The sequence below is a fragment of the Neoarius graeffei genome, chromosome 3, assembly GCF_027579695.1.
Source record: "Neoarius graeffei isolate fNeoGra1 chromosome 3, fNeoGra1.pri, whole genome shotgun sequence".
Lineage (NCBI taxonomy): Eukaryota > Metazoa > Chordata > Actinopteri > Siluriformes > Ariidae > Neoarius > Neoarius graeffei.
This window is the reverse complement of record NC_083571.1, coordinates 10,209,501-10,221,275: the sequence shown is the minus strand read 5'-3', so window position 1 is coordinate 10,221,275 and position 11,775 is coordinate 10,209,501.

The following is an 11,775-nucleotide window of genomic DNA, read 5'->3' as shown; positions in this document are numbered from 1 at the left end:
TGATTTCCTGTTTCTCGTCTTTGATTCTGCCGAGTCTGCGATAGCCTGTTTGTGCCTGTTTTGTGATTTTTGCCTGCCGTTCTGGATTGTTTACCGTCTTCACTTTTATTAATAAACGCACCTTCTGCACTTACATCCGTCTCCCAACCATCTCTGACAGAATACTTTACACTCCCTGATAAAGAGAAGCATATTCACCTGTTCAGGGACAAACTGATGTTAATGGCACTAAAACAAACAGCCACCGTCAAATGGTGCGGTTGGAGTTTTGTTCTCTGACTCGACTCAATTTTTTTTTTTTAATGACTCGGACTTGAACACTCAGACTCGAGGATTAGTGACTGGACTACAACACTGGGCTCAGGATTAAACCACCTGGAGGTATGCTATCAGAGACAATCATCAACAGGGGTTGTGTGATGGGGGAGTTACTCTTGCTACTCTAAAGCTAATTATTTTCCTCTAACAGCACATGATAAAGTTTTTAATTCCTCTTATACTCCAGCAATGACAAAAAAAAATTAACTAATACTGTAATTTAAAAAATATTCAATACATGCTATCCCTTACTGAAAGCACTGAAAACAGCAGGGTTCTAACGAGACCAAAATATCAGCATAGTGGCAAAAGTCATAACGACCGGGGATTCGGGGGCCACCTTCGGCCCCTGAAAGCTCATGGGTTCTACGGTACATGCTTGGCTCGGAGATGCATTCTAATGCATTTCCTGGCACTTGCAGGCCTCCCTGAAAGTCACTCTTTTTGGGTAATATTAATGAGATTTTTTTTTTTTTTGCCTAAAGTTTCTCTCCCCCCCAGTCTTTCTCTCTGTCTCTCTCTCTCTCCCCATCTCTCTCCCTCAGTCTTTATTTCTCCCCATCTTTCTCTCCCTTTCTTCCCCTCTCTAACCCAGTCTCTTTCTCTGTCCCTTCTCTCTCTCTCCCCTGTCTTTCTCTCTCTGTATCTGTCCCTCTTTCTCTCTCCCCTTTCTCTTTCTGTCCCCATCTTTCTCTCTCTCCATCTCTCTCTAACCCCGTCTCTCTTTTTTCTCTCTCTCTCCAGTCTTTCTCTGTGTCTGTCCCCTCTGTCTGTCTCTCTTTCTTTGTCTCTGTCCCCATCTTTCTCTCTCTCTAACCCGTCTCTCTTCCTCTCTCACTCTCTCCCCCGTCTTTCTCTCTGTGTGTCTGTCCCTCTGTCTCTGTCTCTCTCTGCCCCCCCCCAGTTGTAACGGCCGGGGGTTCGGAGGCCTAAAGCTCACGGGTTCTACATGCTCAGCTCAGAGATGCATTCTAGTGCATTTCCTGGCACTTGCAGGCCTCCCTGAAAGTCACTCTTTTTATGGTAATATTACTGAGATTCTTTTTGCCAAAAGTTGCTGTGATTGTTTCTGACTGAAGACTTAATCTAATTAATATTCAACTATATTAGTGACACATTTATGGAATAAGAAGAAAACGACCAGTTGATGTTCACCAAGTGTCAGCTTTATTCTCAGCCGTTCAATTACAGTACACGACTCTCCAGACTATCCGAACTCGGGGACCGGCGCGGATTACACGCACGGTGTGTAAGCGTCTCTTAACGCGGATAACACTTTACCACAAACACAGCAGAAGGAAGGAGGGAAAGCGGACTAGTGTGATCAGTGACTATTTCCACACGCAGCTACTCGGGCAGCTATGCACTGGGCGCTTACGTGGACGGGGAGTGGAGTACGTCCCAGTGTAGAACATTCACATGGTGGTGTGCCATCACCACCGTGTGGGGATAACAACAGACCACATTTTCAGGATTGACAAGTCTTTGTATTAGTGTAGCGGCAACTTTTACAGGCGTGTCAGCAATATTGTGGGCGTAGCTGTAAGGAAACATTACGTATTGGCCCGGTACGCTGAAGCAGTCTTTCCCCTTACCAACCTCTTTTTATTCTAAAGTTTATAAGGGAAAAAAAAAAAAACAAGCTTACTGAGAAACCGTAAAGACTTGAGTCAGTTTTCATGACGGTATGACCGGGACGAAGCCCTGACACTGGAGACTCCTTCCATTATGCATAGAATTTCTTTTAAGATTTGTGTTCTTACTTTTAAAGCTATTCATGAACTGGCTCCATCATGTCTTAATGATCAAGCAAAAGAGCTCATCTTGGTTACAGTCTAATAATAGTGTTGGGTCCTACAACTTTATTTTTCCATTAGGAACCTCATACTAGGTGGCACGGTGGTGTAGTGGTTAGCACTGTCGCCTCACAGCAAGAAGGTTCTGGGTTCGAGCCCAGTGGCCAGTAAGGGCCTTTGTGTGGAGCTTGCATGTTCTCCCTGTGTCTGCGTGGGTTTCCTCCACAGTCCAAAGACATGCAGGTTAGGCTAATTGGTGACTCTAAATGTGAATGGTTGTTTGTCTCTGTGTGTCAGCCCTGTGATGATCTGGCAACTTGTCCAGGGTGTACCCCGCCTCTCACCCATAGTCAGCTGGGATAGGCTCTAGCTCACCCGCGACGCTGTACAGGATAAGCGGTTATGGATAATGGATAGATGGATGGAACCTCATATGGGAAAAGCATCAGTGTGTATTCAATTCATCTACACACACACACACACCCCATAGACCAATTAACAGTGGAACATAAAGCTTACAAAGTGGTGTTCAACCATTCATAAGCTTGACACAAAACTTGACACAGCTCTCTTAGCCCTGAAGTTGAGTGATCTATATCTCTGACCTGAAGGTAAAAGACAGTATTGACTGTGCACCGTGTGTTCCTTTTAATTCGGTCCTTCTGCTGTAGATACCTATAAGTGGTTCCTGCTCCAATCCAATTACTCACTCAGTGTTATGATTTTGTTTTGTGGGCTGCGATAAATGTTAGACAGGGACCCAAGCCAGGCTGGAATGTTAATATTAAACGTACTTACGCTGCACCAATTTTATGGAACAATCTTCCTCTTCGTCTTTGTGAAATCAGATCACTATACGTTTTTAAACGCAAATTGGAAACGCTTTGTTTAGGGCTGCATTTTGACTTCATTCATGAATTTTATTATTCATGGCCGTATTATTTTATCTTTTATTGTCTTATTGCATGTAAATGCTGCTATATAAAAAGTTATTAAATTATAATAACTATTTAATAGATTAATTTAATTAATCTCATCTCATTATCTCTAGCCGCTTTATCCTGTTCTACAGGGTCGCAGGCAAGCTGGAGCCTATCCCAGCTGACTACGGGCGAAAGGCGGGGTACACCCTGGACAAGTCGCCAGGTCATCACAGGGTAGATTAATTTAATTAATAAAATAAAAGTTATTAAATGTAGGAAGCCATGGCCTAATGATTAGAGAAGCAGCTTTAGGACCAAAAGGTTGCTGGTTCGATTCCCTGGACCAGCAAGAATGGCTGAAGTGCCCTTGAGCAATGCACCTAACCCCCTACTGCTCTCCAGGCTGCTCTGGGTACGTTGGCTGTCACTCTGGATAAGAGCGTCTGCTAAATGCCTGTAATGTAGTTTAAGGTTACTTACTATAATTTTTTTTAAAGAAAACAAACACAACTACACCATCACCATCATCCTTTCATCGTCAGGTTTTCCGCAAGTTCAGGGGGTCAGACGTTCAATTCAATGTTCTTCAACTCTTCTAGATCTTCTTCAATGCATCTTTTCCAGGTCTTCCTTGGCCTCCTATAATTTCTTCAGCCATCAACTTCTAATCTATAAACTCCATCACGTGTCTCATCATCTTCTCTTCACCATATCGCCGACTATTCGTTTTTTTTAAATTACATAGCTGCTTCTTCTGACGGTTCCTGTTAAGGGTCGCCACAGCAGATCTGTTCCACGTATTTGATTTGGCGTAGGTTTTACACCGTATGCCCTTCCTGACGCAACCCTCCCCAGTCTATCCCGGCTTGGGACTGGCACCAAGTCTGCACTGGCTTGTACAACCCCAGTGGCTGGGTATTTTACCTAACCTGCATGTCTTTGGACTGTGGAGGAAACTACAGCACCCGGAGGAAACCCACACAGACATGGGGAGAACATGTAAACTCCACACAGAAAGGCCCTTGTCAGCCGTGAGGTTCGAACCCAGAACCTTCTTGCTGTGAGACAACAGTATTCATCTTTGATTATATGGCACATCCTTGATATGTATGCGAATTAGCAGTTACCATAGAAATGATAAAATATTTTAGGATGAACGCTTTGATATAAACCTATGAGTCAAATCACAGCTAGAACAACTGACAGAGCTGCTGCTGTTAAAAAAAAAAAATGAATCGAGAATTCAAAAGACATAGTGTGCTTGGAGATGTTTTCAGATTCAGAAAATAAAAAAATAAAAAAAAGCACAAAGTGTAAGTGAGCTGTTTGTATTTCTGATTAGATTACACATCCGGCATCATATACACGCATTAAAGTGCCATAATCCCGGCACTGTGCTCGCTACGTGACCCGAGGACAGTGCAGAGGGTTCATCGGGTGGTGATGGTGCTTAGAGAACATTAGAGAGCAGCTCCTACACCCTTCCTGACTATTATCACTCCATCTGGAGAATGAATCACAGTGATGGACGACGGTCCGGGTGCCTTTGGGTGCCGTTCTGACACTTTTATTAGACCGAGAGAGTTCTTCCTTTTGTTTGGAGGACATCTGATTCACCAATATGATAGAAAATCGTCCCTTGGAGACGGGGCACGGCGACAAACAAATGGGCGAATTGAGGTTAAACTCAGTTACGGCGTGATCCTACGCTAATAAATACTCGGCTTAAACAGTCAAGTCGCCATGTCATGAAACCCAGCAGAGAAAAACAAGTTCTACACGATGATTTAAAAAAAAAAAAAAAAAAAGGCAATGGTTAATGATTACCTGTAAATGATGCTTTTTTTCCTTGTTGACCGCCTGCAGCATGTCTGTTACATCTCTCTCTCTCTCTCCTTCCCTCCCTCTGTTATATGGAACAGAGGGACGGTCAGTGGGCATATTATCCCTGTAATCCTTACTAATAGGATTCGTAATTCAAGGAGTGTGACAGGAGAGACAGAGAGAGACCGATAATGAGAGAGAGACAGACAGACAAAGACTGACAATGAGAGAGAGAGAGACAGAGACACACACAGAGGCAGACAGACACAGAGAGATGGAGAGAGAAAGAGCCAGACAGACAGACCGATAATATGAGAGAGAGAGAGAGAGGGGGAAAGAGGCAGACAGAGACAGACGGATAATGAGAGAGACGGAGATGGACACAGACTGACAATGTGAGAGAGAGAAGACAGACAGACAGACAGACAGACAGACAGACAGAGAGAGAGAGAGAGGGAAAGAGACAGACAGAGACACAGAGACAGACAGAGTCCAAGCATGCAAAGTATCTGACATCTACTAAAGGTGTTATGATTGGACGATTTGGCCCGATGTGTCAATTTAAGAAACAACCAACCAAAATGAATCGACACAACAATTATAAAAATTACTACAAATAATTAGAAATTAATTAATAATAGAAAAAAGGACAGGCAACTGACCAGTAAAAAAAAATAATTAATAATTCAGAGTTTTAAACTGATGTGTAAGTAATATACTCAGCTAGCAAAATGATTTGCTCATAACTAAAATGTTATAAGTATTATAAGTATTATAGCAGGCACAGCGGTGTCGTCAGTTATTATCCACACAGGACACTTTTTCCATGGAATAAAAACGTGTGCTCTATTCCCTTCAAGTGGGTTTCATTCATTTGGTTCGATAGCATGCAATATTGTTAGCATATCGCTTATGTCGCTCTACCCAATGGAGAATGAGCGTTGAATACGGTTTACGATATTGCATGGTTGTCAAGAAAACATGACATCACATGTCAGAGATGTAAAACTTCCACGCTAGCAAGCGACTGTGACAATTTGTAAACAAACATGGCCGCCAGGTTTGCTTTGTCAAATAAGGAAGATAAACTTAAATCACACATTGGCTTGAAGATATTTCTTTTTTATTATATCGACACATTCACAAACAAAAAGTCCCCAAATTTATCAAAACAATTCATTGATTTCCTCATGAGTGACATCTAGAGATTTATGTCACGGTTTTGGATCTCCGTGTCCCGGATGGAGCTCGTATGAAAAATACAAGTGGTGTATTTCCCAGTAAAATACTCGTGTCTGTATAATATAAAGAGTTACATTATTAATAATGATTTAATATTTGTCTCGACATAGCCGGTCTACTTCTGCTGTATCTTGAATACGGAATCAGAAATGTGCCACAACAGTTGGAATTTAAAACGGATAAATCTGAATTTTTATAGCAGAGCTCCATACTTGAGAATATGGTGAAGCATCAACCTGATTTTTTTCTGGCTTTTGCAACCGTATTATGTCCATATGTACAAACGACATCCATGAACCACCACAGGGAACCTGATCGTCAATGTAAGGCAACGTATCTCGTGTAGCGCCACCTCTCCGGATGTTGAAATGCTGTATTGGTGACAAATAAGTCGTTGTCGTGACAGAAATCTTGCAGTCGCTTTCCCGCGTCATTTGGTGTTCCCAGCCCATATGGCCCGCAGACATCTCTGTCAGGTGAGTCAGCTCCCACCTTGGCATTGAAGTCTCCTGCAACAAATATGATGTCTTGACTCGGACATTTGCACAGGGTGTCTTGTACGGATCCATAGAAGGCCTCTACCGTCTTCTCATCCACCTCTGTGGTGGGAGCGTAGACTTGGATCCAGGAGGTGTTGAATGGCGAGGCCTTAATCCTGACGTGCAGCACTCTGTCGTTGACTGGCTGGTAGGACAGCATGCTGCTCGAGGCCTGTTGCAAGAAGATAACTCCCACACCAGTCCTGTGGCTGTTTCCGCCGGAGTAGATGACCAGCTCTTCTTCTGTTGTGGTGAAGTGCCCAGCACCCATCCAATGAGTCTCCAAAACACCGAGGATCCGGATGTTGCATCGTCTCATCATTGAGCCTGCCTTGGACTCCTCTGTGGTCATCGGCAGCGGGCCTACCTATCGGGTTTGGGCTCGTCACGTCATCAGCAGTCACAGAGTTGACCATGGCTGTTCCATCCTCTCCTCCAGTAGCCTGTAGAGGGGCAAGCCCCCTGGAGGGTACAAGGCCACTGCCCCATCTTCTTCTAATTGGTGCCGTGAATCCATAGTACTCTTCGGGTTGATGTCGTCGGTGGGTCCCGAATCCTCTACCGACCAAGGGCAGTTTGTTGGGACAGGACCTGTCCCTTCATCGGCTAGGAAATCTGACCGGCTACCCTCACCTGGTTTGGCCCCCCGACCGAGAGGGTTTACCGGGGTGTGGCCGCTGGAGCCCATCCCAGCTACTTGTAGCCACAGGTGAGAGTTGGGTGCCAGTGTGAGTACCAAAGCTTTCCGGCAGTCCCCTGAAGGAAACTCGGTCGCCATTCCGCAAAGGTGGTACCCCCACTGAAACACCCCAAACACAGCATATAGATTTCCATTTTATGATTTCTACATAATCAAGTAAAAACATTATAAAAACATTTTAGAGTTCCAAACGTTCAGGGTTTTTTTCCAGCACAAAATTTAATGTTACAGGGGGAAAAAAAAAAGTTTGTATCTGAGCAGCATATTCCATAAGAGAGCAGGCCTACTTTTCAGATTAAAAAACATGATGAAGGATACTGGAAAATCTTTGTTGCAAAATAAAGAAGCGTGTGTGACAAAGTGTCCAGAAGAACTGTGACTGATTCTGTAAGATGCTCAGTCAAACCTACAGCTCATTTCCTTATCAAACTGCACTCATTGTACCAGAGACTAAATCAAAGTCATCTTGCACCAAATACTGACTTTATTATGGCTTATTGATTACGGTTTATAGTATTTCTTAATGTTGAAACATTTCATTATTTTTTTAAGCCATTTTAGGTCTCCAGCATTTCTTTACATGTACCTAAGACTTTTGTATGTCATAATGACTATGAAAGTAAGATTTCGGTAAGAATTCCTGATGTGTTGCATTGACGTGACGACACTCCAATGGAGAAGAACGCCACCGAGACCTCCAATGATCTACAAGGAAGCACAGATGGATGGAAATTCGTTTCTATGAAGTCTTTAATTACTCAGGCTACATTCAGACGCCAGGCAGAAGTGTCTAAATCTGATTTTTAGGCTGTTCATGCTGTGATCTCAACGTGGAAAAGATCACACTTCTAAACTGACCTGCATTCACAAAGGAACAATGTGACATGTTCATGCTCGCTGTAAACAGGGCACATTATTAAGCCACGGTTGCTCCTTTGGTTCGTATCCTGGGTTTCTTTAAATTTAGCTTCGCAGCCGTGTTCAGTCAGTCATTTCTTTCGAGATTGGTTTTTCGACATAAATCCATTGAGATATGTGCCTTCTCATTTTCTTGTCACCCTAAACGTTTATGAGGTCCGTCACCTTACTCTAGCTGACGGTGTAGTGGCTGGCTGCTTTATGTCCCGGGGCGCCCTCATGCCTGTGTTACCTTCTGGCTCTCCCCTTTGAGTTATGCTGTCATAGTTAGTTTTGCCGGAGTCCCTGCTTGTACTCAGCACAAAATGTGTACTGTTCCTACTCATCAGGTGACATTGGGCATACCTAACAACCTGCGTTTTCTCTCTCTTTTTCTCTCACTCTGTCCCTTTGAGTTACATGTCAATCCTGAGATCGAGATGCTGACCTCTTCTGCTCTTCGGACCTGCCTGATCCATCCTGGTGCCCTGTGTCTGGCTGGAGTCTCATTATGTCGCTCCTGTAGAGGACGGCCCCATGTGGACAGTCGCACTTGGAAGACGCTCTGGACACTTACAGTAATGCTTTTACGTCTGAGGACTACAGTTGTCATGAACAGTTTTGCACTCAAGTTTGCATCAATGAAGAGTTATAACATCAACAAAACAGACTTCATGTTAAAACTGTTAAAAATGTTATTATCACATTGTCTGTTATCACCCAGATGAGGATGGGTTCCCTTTTGAGTCTGGTTCCTCTCGAGGTTTCTTCCTCATATCGTCGGAGGGAGTTTTTTCTTGCCACCGTCGCCACAGGCGTGCTCATTGGCGATAGATTAGGGATAAAATTAGCTCACCTTTAAAGTAAAATTCTGTAAAGCTGCTTTGTGACCATGTCACAAAGAACTGAAGTCATTTTTAAACTTGCTTTATTTCTTAATTAACATGTTATTCAATTACGTGTTCGGTATTAGTAACCTTATATCGTGACTCGTATTGGCAACTACAACCCTGATTCCAAAAAAGGTGGGACAAAGTACGAATTGCAAATAAAAATGGAATGCAATAATTTACAAATCTCAAAAACTGATATTGTATTTACAATAGAACATAGACAACATATCAAATGTCGAAAGTGAGACATTTTGAAATTTCATGCCAAATATTGGCTCATTTGAAATTTCATGACAAACACATCTCAAAAAAGTTGGGACAGGGCAATAAGAGGCTGGAAAAGTTAAAGGTACAAAAAAGGAACAGCTGGAGGACCAAACTGCAACTCATTAGGTCAATTGGCAATAGGTCATTAACATGACTGGGTATAAAAAGAGCATCTTGGAGTGGCAGCGGCTCTCAGAAGTAAAGATGGGAAGAGGATCACCAATCCCCCTAATTCTGCGCCGACAAATAGTGGAACAATATCAGAAAGGAGTTCGACAGTGTAAAATTGCAAAGAGTTTGAACATATTATGCACTGTAGATGATGATATCATCAAAAGATTCAGAGAATCTGGAAGAATCTCTGTGCGTAAGGGTCAAGGCCGGAAAACCATACTGGGTACCTGCGATCTTCGGGCCCTTAGACGGCACTGCATCACATACAGACATGCTTCTGTATTGGAAATCACAAAATGGGCTCAGGAATATTTCCAGAGAACATTATCTGTGAACACAATTCACCGTGCCATCCGCTGTTGCCAGCTAAAACTCTATAGTTCAAAGAAGAAGCCGTATCTAAACATGATCCAGAAGCGCAGACGTCTTCTCTGGGCCAAGGCTCATTTAAAATGGACTGTGGCAAAGTGGAAAACTGTTCTGTGGTCAGACGAATCAAAATTTGAAGTTCTTTATGGAAATTAGGGACACCGTGTCATTCGGACTAAAGAGGAGAAGGACGACCCAAGTTGTTATCGGCGCTCAGTTCAGAAGCCTGCATCTCTGATGGTATGGGGTTGCATTAGTGCGTGTGGCATGGGCAGCTTACACATCTGGAAAGACACCATCAATGCTGAAAGGTATATCCAGGTTCTAGAGCAACATATGCTCCCATCCAGACGACGTCTCTTTCAGGGAAGACCTTGCATTTTCCAACATGACAATGCCAAACCACATACTGCATCAATTACAGCATCATGGCTGCGTAGAAGAAGGGTCTGGGTACTGAACTGGCCAGCCTGCAGTCCAGATCTTTCACCCATAGCAAACATTTGGCGCATCATAAAACGGAAGATACGAGAAAAAAGACCTAAGACAGTTGAGCAACTAGAATCCTACATTAGACAAGAATGGGTTAACATTCCTATCCCTAAACTTGAGCAACTTGTCTCCTCAGTCCCCAGACGTTTACAGACTGTTGTAAAGAGAAAAGGGGATGTCTCACAGTGGGAAACATGGCCTTGTCCCAACTTTTTTGAGATGTGTTGTTGTCATGAAATTTAAAAATCACCTAATTTTTCTCTTTAAATGATACATTTTCTCAGTTTAAACATTTGATATGTCATCTATATTCTATTCTGAATAAAATATGGAATTTTGAAACTTCCACATCATTGCATTCCGTTTTTATTTACAATTTGTACTTTGTCCCAACTTTTTTGGAATCGGGGTTGTAATTGCAATTAAATATTATACTTATCGGCCTATTCGGTTTTTAGCCATGTTGAATTTAGTTCATTTGGTCCACGGCAGGCGTCGCTTATCTTCATGAGACTTGTGCGAGACTTCGAAACATTGTCAGTGCCGCCATTTTGAAAACTATTTTCCAAATAAGATATTGCACAAACACGAGTTTAAATGACGATTACTGCTTACTTTCCTGATTGCTATCAAAACAAACAAAACTTCCAGCTAGATTACGTCAGCATTCGAAAGAGGCCGCGCGCGTCTTTTGACAACGTTGGTCACTTTGATTTCTGCTGTACGTTTTACTTCCATCCTACGATGTCTCGCACAGGTCTCAACAAATCTTGTTTACGGCCATTGCTTTGACATATGGACTGATATATTACATAGCGTATTTTAAACACTCATAACTTGCTATAGCAGCGATAAAATAGCAATCAAAAATGCATTCCTATATTTAATAAAATCACGGTGGTGTAGTGGTTAGCGCTGTCGCCTCACAGCAAGAAGGTCCGGGTTCGAGCCCCACAGCCGGCGAGGGCCTTTCTGTGCGGAGTTTGCATGTTCTCCCCGTGTCCGCGTGGGTTTCCTCCGGGTGCTCCGGTTTCTCCCACAGTCCAAAGACATGCAGGTTAGGTTAACTGGTGAGACTAAATTGAGCGTAGGTGTGAATGTGAGTGTGAATGGTTGTCTGTGTCTATGTGTCAGCCCTGTGATGACCTGGCGACTTGTCCAGGGTGTACCCCGCCTTTCGCCCGTAGTCAGCTGGGATAGGCTCCAGCTTGCCTGCGACCCTGTAGAACAGGATAAAGCGGCTACAGATAATGAGATAAATAGAATTATGATGATAAAATAATTTGCCTTCGGTTCTCCTTTAAAAGCGCTATAAAAATGAACTTGACTCGACTATCCCGC